The sequence below is a fragment of the Coregonus clupeaformis genome, unplaced genomic scaffold (genome assembly GCF_020615455.1).
Source record: "Coregonus clupeaformis isolate EN_2021a unplaced genomic scaffold, ASM2061545v1 scaf0252, whole genome shotgun sequence".
In the NCBI taxonomy this organism is placed as follows: domain Eukaryota; kingdom Metazoa; phylum Chordata; class Actinopteri; order Salmoniformes; family Salmonidae; genus Coregonus; species Coregonus clupeaformis.
Genome location: NW_025533707.1, coordinates 187,501 through 200,000, shown reverse-complemented (window position 1 = coordinate 200,000; position 12,500 = coordinate 187,501). Strand labels below are relative to the sequence as shown.

At 47.2% G+C, this 12,500-nt stretch overlaps 1 pseudogene; it reads left to right on the top strand.

The window, feature by feature from the left end:
• The window catches only part of LOC123481202, a 274,390-nt pseudogene that overhangs the window by 83,197 nt on the left and 178,693 nt on the right, over window positions 1-12,500 (top strand).

Sequence of the window (12,500 nt, the reverse complement as noted above, 5' to 3'; positions counted from 1 at the left end):
CTCCACAGTGGGGAGAGGGAGGGAGAGAAGGCAGCCTTCTCCACAGTGGGGAGAGGGAGGGAGAGAAGGCAGCCTTCTCCATGGTGGGGAGAGGGAGGGAGTCAGCAGCCTACAGCCTTCTCCACAGTGGGGAGAGGGAGGGAGAGAAGGCAGCCTTCTCCATGGTGGGGAGAGGGAGGGAGTCAGCAGCCTACAGCCTTCTCCACAGTGGGGAGAGGGAGGGAGAGAAGGCAGCCTTCTCCACAGTGGGGAGAGGGAGGGAGAGAAGGCAGCCTTCTCCACAGTGGGGAGAGGGAGGGAGAGAAGGCAGCCTTTTCCACAGTGGGGAGAGGGAGGGAGAGAAGGCAGCCTTCTCCACAGTTAGAACAATCTACAGGAACGTTGTGTAGCAAAATCACAGAAAATTACAGACTTATGCAAAAATGTTTGGTAAGTAGGCAATGTCGGTTTGTCATCCCAGCTCTACTGTTACCCTACCACTTGTTTTACAGTGGACATATTAATCACGGATCGCCCCTTTAAAACAGCAGCAGTAGTTTCCAGTGGTGCTATGGGTCGGTCGGTCGGTCGGTCGGTCGGTCTGTACCTACCTACCTACCTACCTACCTACCTACCTACCTACCTACCTATTCATCTGTCTGGCCTTCTGTCTGGCCATGTGCTTGTTGATCAGTAAACTGTCGCTTCTCTCTCTCTCGCTCTCGCTCTCTCTCTCTCTCTCTCTCTCTCTCTCTCTCTCTCTCTCTCTCTCTCTCTCTCGCTCTCGCTCTCGCTCTCGCTCTCGCTCTCTCTCTATCGCTCTCTCTGTGTCATATGTACAGCTTTCTCTCTAATGCTCAGACAAATAGGTCTTAATAGCTTTGATTAGGTTACCATGACCACCAAAACCATTTCCTGTACAGAACGGTGTGTGTGTGTGTGTGTGTGTGTGTGTGTGTGTGTGTGTGTGTGGCTAAGCTACTTCTAGCTATAGCACCATGTCCTATTTCTGTTCATGGACTGACCTGAATGTTTTAATGCAAGGGTTTTCACACCTCTCCTCGGGGAACATGATGAGGTAAATCAGTATTCAGGGCTACAACACAAATGTACAACATCTGGGAGGAGGAAATAGAAATGAGACAGGTTCCTTTAATCATATTTCCATTCTTCTTCTTCTGTGGGGAAGCTTTGGCAGAATTGAAAGGATATTTTAGTGTGTCAAGCAGAGCTCTGTGTCTCTCTCTCTCTCTCTCTCTCTCTGTGTGTGTGTGTGTGTGTGTGTGTGTGTGTGTGTGTGTTTCAGGAGGCTATCGAGGGGGAACATTTTCTGCCTGTTGTTTTGAGTGATTGTTGTCTTATTAACCTCTTCACAGAGAGAGAGTTTACTGATCATTTTGTATTGTATATTTCACTTTTGTTTATTATCTACTTCACCTGCTTTGGCGATGTTAACATATGTTTCCCATGCCAATAAAGCCCTTAAATTGAAATGAATTTGAATTGAGGGAGAAGGGAAGGCAAGGAGAGAGGTGAGATGGAGAGAGAGCGAGAGGAAGGGGAGAGGTGAGATGGAGAGAGAGCGAGAGGAAGGAGAGAGGTGAGATGGAGAGAGAGCGAGAGGAAGGGGAGAGGTGAGATGGAGAGAGAGCGAGAGGAAGGAGAGATGTGAGATGGAGAGAGAGCGAGAGGAAGGGGAGAGGTGAGATGGAGAGAGAGTGAGAGGAAGGAGAGAGGTGAGATGGAGAGAGAGCGAGAGGAAGGGGAGAGGTGAGATGGAGAGAGGAGGAAGGGGAGAGGTGAGATGGAGAGAGAGCGAGAGGAAGGAGAGAGGTGAGATGGAGAGAGTGCGAGAGGAAGGGGAGAGGTGAGATGGAGAGAGAGCGAGAGGAAGGAGAGAGGTGAGATGGAGAGAGGATGAAGGGGAGAGGTGAGATGGAGAGAGAGCGAGAGGAAGGAGAGAGGTGAGATGGAGAGAGAGCGAGAGGAAGGAGAGAGGTGAGATGGAGAGAGAGCGAGAGGAAGGAGAGAGGTGAGATGGAGAGAGAGCGAGAGGAAGGAGAGAGGTGAGATGGAGAGAGAGCGAGAGGAAGGAGAGAGGTGAGATGGAGAGAGAGCGAGAGGAAGGAGAGAGGTGAGATGGAGAGAGAGCGAGAGGAAGGAGAGAGGTGAGATGGAGAGAGAGCGAGAGGAAGGAGAGAGGTGAGATGGAGAGAGAGCGAGAGGAAGGAGAGAGGTGAGATGGAGAGAGAGCGAGAGGAAGGAGAGAGGTGAGATGGAGAGAGAGCGAGAGGAAGGAGAGAGGTGAGATGGAGAGAGAGCGAGAGGAAGGAGAGAGGTGAGATGGAGAGAGAGCGAGAGGAAGGAGAGAGGTGAGATGGAGAGAGAGCGAGAGGAAGGAGAGAGGTGAGATGGAGAGAGAGCGAGAGGAAGGAGAGAGGTGAGATGGAGAGAGAGCGAGAGGAAGGAGAGAGGTGAGATGGAGAGAGAGCGAGAGGAAGGAGAGAGGTGAGATGGAGAGAGAGCGAGAGGAAGGAGAGAGGTGAGATGGAGAGAGAGCGAGAGGAAGGGGAGAGGTGAGATGGAGAGAGAGCGAGAGGAAGGAGACAGGTGAGATGGAGAGAGAGCGAGAGAGAGGAAGGAGAGAGGTGAGATGGAGAGAGAGCGAGAGGAAGGGGAGAGGTGAGATGGAGAGAGAGCGAGAGGAAGGAGAGAGGTGAGATGGAGAGAGAGCGAGAGGAAGGGGAGAGGTGAGATGGAGAGAGAGCGAGAGGAAGGAGAGAGGTGAGATGGAGAGAGAGCGAGAGGAAGGGGAGAGGTGAGATGGAGAGAGAGCGAGAGGAAGGAGAGAGGTGAGATGGAGAGAGAGCGAGAGGAAGGAGAGAGGTGAGATGGAGAGAGAGCGAGAGGAAGGAGAGAGGTGGAGATGGAGAGAGAGCGAGAGGAAGGAGAGAGGTGGAGAAAGAAGTATAGAGAGAATGAAGGAGTGAGAGATGTATTTGCCACTGTGTTCTGTGGCCTGCAGCATTAGTAAACAGTAATTTGCATCTATCAGGATCTACGTTCCAAATGGCACCCTACGTCCTACATAGTGCACTACTTTTAACCAGGAACCTATGGGCTCTATGGGCTCTGGTGAGATACTAGTGCACTAGGACGCAACCCCAGCTCTACTCTCCTCCCCCTGAGAGTTTAAACACTTCACTAAATCATTATTTCGTTTTTCTTCCCCCTTTACCCTCCCCTCTCTTTCCCCACCCACTCCTCCCTCCCTCTCTCGCTGTCTCTCTCCAGCTGGTTGGGGGTGAGTTTGACCTAGAGATGAACTTCATCATTCAGGAAAGTGAGAGTATCGGCTGTATGGTCGACCTGCTGTCTCACTGCGAAGTCACCTGCCAGGCTGAGGTAAGAAATACTATATTATTACAATACATTCTATATGCAATATACTATATATATACTGAGGTGAGAAATACTATATTAGTACAATACACTCTATTTACTATATACCGTAAAACTTAAATTAATAGCCCAGGTGTTTATTTGCTTAAATCACTGAACACAACAGGCTATTAGAGACAGGCTTCTATTTGAGCCAGGCTTCTATTTCCTTAATGCACACAGCTTTTGCTCACTTGCATAGTACATTTTTTAATTCCAGCATTCACTTTCAGCATTTTAATCAATTACTTCGTTTCCTGCTCTAGTTTGTTATCATTTATCACACTGGGTCCCATTTCTTTTGTGTTAGCCTCTATTTAAAATATAGATAAAATAATCCTTGACTGAAAAACAATATTCTCCTCATTTTCAGCAGTTCTTACTTACGCCACTAGATGGCAATCTGCAGATTTCTGGGGGTTTGTACTCCCGAGGTTGTTAACTGTTTTTGTGCTTGCCAGTTAGCTAGCAGTTCTCAGCTGTTAGCAGACAATGGCTAGCAGTTTCTTACTGGCGATAAAAACTGATGATTGCCATAATTTATTTTGTCATTACTGAATATTGAATGTAACAAATCAAATATCAAACCTTGTAAACAATTCATTTAGACACAGCGTTTAATTGAAACAGGCGTTTATTTGCTGAAATGTGTACCGTTGCCCGGCTATTAAAAGGGCCAGGCGGCTATTTGAGACTCTGCGTTTAATTGAAGTTTTACGGTACTTTATATATACTGAGGTAAGAAATACTATATTATTACGATACATTATACAACGGGTGGTTTTGAAATGGGGACATGACAAATGTTTTTACCAAAAAAAACTTTTAAAATGCAAATATTTATTGTTTAAACATCGTTTAATAAATCTTTAAAATGACATGAATTCACAATTCAGATATGGTCCTGCGTATGACCGCTAGGGGGGCAGTGCAGTTCAATCTACCGCAGTCCTGGCAACCTACCAGACAGCTCTCACCTTACTGCTGTCCTGGCAACCTACCAGACAGCTCTCACCTTACTGCTGTCCTGGCAACCTACCAGACAGCTCTCACCTTACTGCTGTCCTGGCAACCTACCAGACAGCTCTCACCTTACTGCTGTCCTGGCAACCTACCAGACAGCTCTCACCTTACTGCTGTCCTGGCAACCTACCAGACAGCTCTCACCTTACTGCTGTCCTGGCAACCTACCAGACAGAGCTCACCTTACTGCTGTCCTGGCAACCTACCAGACAGCTCTCACCTTACTGCTGTCCTGGCAACCTACCAGACAGCTCTCACCTTACTGCTGTCCTGGCAACCTACCAGACAGCTCTCACCTTACTGCTGTCCTGGCAACCTACCAGACAGCTCTCACCTTACTGCTGTCCTGGCAACCTACCAGACAGAGCCCACCTTACTGCTGTCCTGGCAACCTACCAGACAGAGCTCACCTTACTGCTGTCCTGGCAACCTACCAGACAGCTCTCACCTTACTGCTGTCCTGGCAACCTACCAGACAGAGCCCACCTTACTGCTGTCCTGGCAACCTACCAGACAGCTCTCACCTTACTGCTGTCCTGGCAACCTACCAGACAGCTCTCACCTTACTGCTGTCCTGGCAACCTACCAGACAGAGCCCACCTTACTGCTGTCCTGGCAACCTACCAGACAGCTCTCACCTTACTGCTGTCCTGGCAACCTACCAGACAGAGCCCACCTTACTGCTGTCCTGGCAACCTACCAGACAGCTCTCACCTTACTGCTGTCCTGGCAACCTACCAGACAGCTCTCACCTTACTGCTGTCCTGGCAACCTACCAGACAGATCTCACCTTACTGCTGTCCTGGCAACCTACCAGACAGAGCCCACCTTACTGCTGTCCTGGCAACCTACCAGACAGCTCTCACCTTACTGCTGTCCTGGCAACCTACCAGACAGAGCTCACCTTACTGCTGTCCTGGCAACCTACCAGACAGCTCTCACCTTACTGCTGTCCTGGCAACCTACCAGACAGCTCTCACCTTACTGCTGTCCTGGCAACCTACCAGACAGCTCTCACCTTACTGCTGTCCTGGCAACCTACCAGACAGCTCTCACCTTACTGCTGTCCTGGCAACCTACCAGACAGCTCTCACCTTACTGCTGTCCTGGCAACCTACCAGACAGAGCCCACCTTACTGCTGTCCTGGCAACCTACCAGACAGCTCTCACCTTACTGCTGTCCTGGCAACCTACCAGACAGAGCTCACCTTACTGCTGTCCTGGCAACCTACCAGACAGCTCTCACCTTACTGCTGTCCTGGCAACCTACCAGACAGAGCCCACCTTACTGCTGTCCTGGCAACCTACCAGACAGCTCTCACCTTACTGCTGTCCTGGCAACCTACCAGACAGCTCTCACCTTACTGCTGTCCTGGCAACCTACCAGACAGAGCTCACCTTACTGCTGTCCTGGCAACCTACCAGACAGCTCTCACCTTACTGCTGTCCTGGCAACCTACCAGACAGCTCTCACCTTACTGCAGTCCTGGCAACCGACCAGACAGCTCTCACCTTACTGCAGTCCTGGCAACCTACCAGACAGCTCTCACCTTACTGCTGTCCTGGCAACCTACCAGACAGAGCTCACCTTACTGCTGTCCTGGCAACCTACCAGACAGAGCTCACCTTACTGCTGTCCTGGCAACCTACCAGACAGCTCTTACCTTACTGCTGTCCTGGCAACCTACCAGACAGCTCTCACCTTACTGCTGTCCTGGCAACCTACCAGACAGCTCTCACCTTACTGCTGTCCTGGCAACCTACCAGACAGAGCTCACCTTACTGCTGTCCTGGCAACCTACCAGACAGCTCTCACCTTACTGCTGTCCTGGCAACCTACCAGACAGCTCTACCTTACTGCTGTCCTGGCAACCTACCAGACAGCTCTCACCTTACTGCTGTCCTGGCAACCTACCAGACAGCTCTCACCTTACTGCTGTCCTGGCAACCTACCAGACAGCTCTCACCTTACTGCTGTCCTGGCAACCTACCAGACAGCTCTCACCTTACTGCTGTCCTGGCAACCTACCAGACAGCTCTCACCTTACTGCTGTCCTGGCAACCTACCAGACAGAGCCCACCTTACTGCTGTCCTGGCAACCTACCAGACAGCTCTCACCTTACTGCTGTCCTGGCAACCTACCAGACAGCTCTCACCTTACTGCTGTCCTGGCAACCTACCAGACAGCTCTCACCTTACTGCTGTCCTGGCAACCTACCAGACAGCTCACCTTACTGCTGTCCTGGCAACCTACCAGACAGCTCTCACCTTACTGCTGTCCTGGCAACCTACCAGACAGCTCTCACCTTACTGCTGTCCTGGCAACCTACCAGACAGCTCTCACCTTACTGCTGTCCTGGCAACCTACCAGACAGAGCCCACCTTACTGCTGTCCTGGCAACCTACCAGACAGCTCTCACCTTACTGCTGTCCTGGCAACCTACCAGACAGAGCCCACCTTACTGCTGTCCCCCCACCTACTCAGAAATGATGGTATTAATGCCGTTTTAAGGTTCTTTGTTGTGTGCCTCTCCTCCATGAGTCAGTACAGTGATGTACGACAGCGTGTTCATAGACGTCCAACAATCTGTTGTTATAACGCCACGTATGGTGTTTGAGAGCTCGCACTTTGTACTTGCAGAACAATCATTGTACAATTTGCTCCATCAGGACCGTCACGTTTTTTTCCAACATGTCGTCTAGTAGTCTGGTTCTAGGCATGCCATTAGGGTGTTGGAGCCGACGTCCTCTACCGTTGACAACGGCTGCATATCAACTGCAATCATTTCTGTAATCAGCGCTGTGATTTTCTCACCCCGTCCCTTATCGCACTGCTGCCAGCAACGGGTTGGTTCTCACGGTGGGTCTCACGGTGCCTCCCTTCCTGCACTGCCACTGTAGCTCAATTACACCTTGCAAAGTTTGCATTTCACCTTCTCATTTAACTTCTCAAAGTATTGCTTCTCTGCTGTCGCTTCCCTGTCTCACTCTCTGCCGTTTTTTCCAACTGTCGATGACTTTATATCCATGCCGAGGCAAATCATTTGAAAGATGCATATCGCCTCCTACCTCCAGGATTGTTACGGTAGATATTTGATTTTTAAAAATGTTTGCCTTTACGATGATAATCGGGGCTGTAAGTGGTAGTTTTGTGATAACTGCACTGTGATTTCTAATTTTGTAAAATAATAAATAAATAATGTTTTTCCTAAATGTTAACGATCCCAAATGTGTTTAAACGTTTAAACATCACACCCCTAGTTTGGAATTCCCATTGTTGATATACTAGACAACATACACATGGCAAGTACATTTGTTTATGTCGTTACCTAGCAACGTACTACTGCTACTACTACTACTACGCAATGCAAATAGTCTGGGTGGCCATTTGATTAGCTGTTCAGGAGTCTTATGGCTTGGGGGTAGAAGCTGTTAAGGAGCCTTTTGGACCTAGACTTGGCGCTCCGGTACCGCTTGCCGTGCGGTAGCAGAGAGAACAGTCTATGACTAGGATGGCTGGAGTCTTTGACAATTATGAGGGCCTTCCTCTGACACCGCCTGGTATAGAGGTCCTGGATGGCAGGAAGCTTGGCCCCAGTGATGTACTGGGCCGTACGCACTACCCTCTGTAGTGCCTTGCGGTCGGAGGCGAGCAGTTGCCATACCAGGCGGTGATGCAACCAGTCAGGATGCTCTCGATGGTGCAGCTGTAGAACTTTTTGAGGATCTGAGGACCCATGCCAAATCTTTTCAGTCTCCTTAGGTTTTGTCGTGCCCTCTTCACGACTGTTTCGGTGTGCTTGGACCATGTTAGGATGTAACCCTTGGCAGCGATTACATCCTCGAGTCTTCTTGGGTATGACGTTACAAGCTTGGCACACCTGTATTTGGGGAGTTTCTCCCATTCTTCTCTGCAGATCCTCTCAAGCTCGGTCAGGTTGGATGGGGAGCGTCGCTGCACAGCTATTTTCAGTTCTCTCCGGAGATGTTCAAGTCTGAGCTCTGGCTGAGCCACTCAAGAACAAACATTATTTTTTTTATTTTTATAAATTTGCTAAACATTTTAAAAACCTGTTTTAGCTTTGTCATTATGGGGTATTGTGTGTAGATTGATGAAAAATGTTTTATTTAATCAATTTTAGAATAAGGCTGTAACGTAACAAAATTTGGAAAAAGTCTGAATACTTTCCGAATGCACTGTATATACTGAGGTGAGAAAAACTATATTATTACAATACATTCTATATATTCTGTAACATTGAGTGTACAAAACATTAGGAACACCTTCCTAATATTGAGTCCCCCCCTACTTTTTGCCCTCAGAATAGCCTCAATTCGTCAGGGCATTGACCCTACAAGGTATTTAAAGCGTTCCACACGGATGCTGGCCCATGCTTCCCACAGTTGTATCAAGCTGGCTGGATGTCTTTTGGGTGGTGGACCATTGTTGATACACACGGGAAACTGTTGATCGTGAAAACCCCAGCAGCGTTGCAGTTCTTGACACACTCAAACCGGTGCGCCAGGCACCTACTACCATACCCCGTTGAAAGGCACTTTCGCCCTCTGAATGGCACACATACACAATCCATGTCTCACTTGTCTCAAGGCTTAGAAATCCTTCTTTAACATGTCTCCTCCATTTCATCTACACTGATTTTGAAGTGGATTTTAACAAGTGACATCAATAAGGGATCATACAGTTTCTTGACTGTCCAGCTGGCTAATAATCACTGTGCACAGTCAATGGACCTACATTCATAATAATCACTGGACAGGCAGGGAGAATAGAACATTCCAGAAACGGTGGATAGAGGACTATTTTTAGCAGATTTTGACATCAAGGAAATATACCAAATCAAATCAAATCAAATCAATTTTATTTTATATAGCCCTTCGTACATCAGCTAATATCTCGAAGTGCTGTACAGAAACCCAGCCTAAAACCCCAAACAGCTAGTAATGCAGGTGTAGAAGCACGGTGGCTAGGAAAAACTCCCTAGAAAGGCCAAAACCTAGGAAGAAACCTAGAGAGGAACCAGGCTATGAGGGGTGGCCAGTCCTCTTCTGGCTGTGCCGGGTGGAGATTATAACAGAACCATGCCAAGATGTTCAAAAATGTTCATAAGTGACAAGCATGGTCAAATAATAATCAGGAATAAATCTCAGTTGGCTTTTCATAGCCGATCATTAAGAGTTGAAAACAGCAGGTCTGGGACACCACATTTTCAGTGTGGCCCTCCAGATTTTGTTGAAGACTGAACTGGGGCAAAATGAGTTGGTGGACTGGGTCTGTTGGTGGACTGGGTCTGTTGGTGGACTGGGTCTGTTGGTGGACTGGGTCTGTTGGTGGACTGGGTCTGTTGGTGGACTGGGTCTGTTGGTGGACTGGGTCTGTTGGTGGACTGGGTCTGTTGGTGGACTGGGTCTGTTGGTGGACTGGGTCTGTTGGTGGACACCCCCGATGTAGATAATAGATTGATAGATTAAAGAACAACTTAGTGGTAAAAAGCCATTTATAAACTGGGTGGTTCGAGCCGTGAATGCTGATTGGCTGACAGCCGTGGTATATCAGGGGTATGACAAAACATATATTTTTACTGTTCTAATTACCTTAGCAACCAGTTTATAATATCAATAAGGCTCCTCGGGGGGTTTATGATACAGTGAGGGGAAAAAAGTATTTGATCCCCTGCTGATTTTGTACGTTTGCCCACTGACAAAGAAATGATCAGTCTATAATTTTAATGGTAGGTTTATTTGAACAGTGAGAGACAGAATAACAACAAAAAAATTCAGAAAAACGCATGTCAAAAATGTTATAAATTGATTTATTTAAATTTAAATTATAGACTGATCATTTCTTTGTCAGTGGGCAAACGTACAAAATCAGCGGGGGATCAAATACTTTTTTCCCTCACTGTATAAGGCCAATATGCGTTGCGTCGTGCCTAAGAACAGCCCTTAGCCGTGTTATATTGGCCATGTACCACACCCCCTCGGGCCTTATTGCTTTAATATACACACAAGTGTATACACATTGAAAGAGAGGATAGTTCTAAAAGAAAATAATCCAAATAATTAGGAGGTCATAAGGTCATAAGGTCAATCATAGGGTTGCAAAATTTCTCCCAAATTCCAGGTTTTCGTTGTAGGATTCCGGATTTCCTGCTTATTCCCTCCTGATATTTGAACTCTTCCAACTGGTATTTATGAAAAACCTGTGCATTTTGGGAACGTTTTAGATTTTTTGTGGATGGATCAGCTTTAATATTGCCTTAGGAAAGGATTCAGATCCCTTGACTTTTTCCACATTTTGTTACGCTACAGCCTTATTCTAAAATGCATTAAAAAAAGAATCCTCAGAAATATACACATAATACCCCATAATATAACATAATAATGACAAAGCGAAAACAGGTTTTTAGATTTTTCTGCACATTTATTACAAATAAAAAATTATTCAGCGTTGCGGCACAGCTATTTTCAGGTCTTTCCAGAGATGTTTGATCGGGTTCAAGTCCGGGCTCTGGCTGGGCCACTCAAGGACATTCAGAGACTTGTCCCGAAGCCACTCCTGCGTTGTCTTGGCTGTGTGCTTAGGGTCGTTGTCCTGTTGGAAGGTGAACCTTCGCCCCAGTCTGAGGTCCTGAGCACTCTGGAGCAGGTTTTCATCAAGGATCTCTCTGTACTTTGCGCCGTTAATCTTTGCCTCGATCCTGACTAGTCTCCCAGTCCCTGCCGCTGAAAAACATCCCCACAGCATGATGCTGCCACCACAATGCTTCACCGTAGGGATGGTGCCAGGTTTCCTCCAGATGTGACGCTTGGCATTCAGGCCAAAGAGTTCAATCTTGGTTTCATCAGACCAGAGAATCTTGTTTCTCATGGTCTGAGAGTCTTTAGGTGCCTTTTGGCAAACTCCAAGTTGTCATGTGGCTTTTACTGAGGAGTGGCTTCCGTCTGGCCACTCTACCATAAAGGCCTGATTTGGTGGAGTGCTGCAGAGATAGTTGTCCTTCTGGAAGGTACTCCCATCTCCACAGAGGAACTCTGGAGCTCTGTCAGAGTGACCATCGGGTTCTTGGTCACCTCCCTGACCAAGGCCCTTCTCCCCGATTGCTCAGTTTGGCCGGGCGGCCAGCTCTTAGGAAGAGTCTTGGTGGTTTCAAACTTCTTCCATTTAAGAATGACGGAGGCCACTGTGTTCTTGGGGACCTTCAATGCTGCAGAATTATTTTGGCACCCTTCCCCAGATCTGTGCCTCGACACAATCCTGTCTCGGAGCTCTATGGAGAATTCCTTCGACCTCATGGCTTGGTCTTTCCTCTGATGTGCACTGTCAACTGTAGGACATTTTATAGACAGGTGTGTGCCTTTCCAAATCATGTCCAATCAATTGAATTTACCACAGGTGGAGTCCAATCAAGTTGTAGAAACATCTCAATGATGATCAATGGAAACAGGATGCACCTGAGCTCAATTTCGAGTCTCGTAGCAAAGAGTCTGAATACTTATGTAAATATGGTATTTCTGGGTTTTTTGTGTGTAGATTGCTGAGGATTTTTTATCTATTTAATCCATTTTAGAAAACGTCAAGGGGTCTGAATACTTTCCGAAGGCACTGTATATATTATTTTTGTTGTTGATATTTTTCCTTTATTATTTTCCCCTAATCCTACCACCTCTCCCCTAATTGGAGTAAACTAATGGACAACAACACATAGTCTTCCACTTCCTGTTTATACATACTATATACATTTTACGGACACAGTATATTCTACAATAGTTATCTTTTGTTTGTTTTTAGTCCCATCCTTCAGCTACTCTCAACCCCTCCCATCTATCACTGAAGACCATCCAGTTGTGATTTCTAATTGCCATATATTTTTCAACTGTGCTGTGATGTTTCACAAAAGTTCTGAACCTTTCTAGTCTCATAGTTTCTACAGATTGTAAATTAAAGATACATTTTTTTTTCTAAGAGTATTACTATATTATATTACTTTTCAGGTCACCCAGCAGTACTATTTGCAGAGCTAACTCCAAGTAGAAG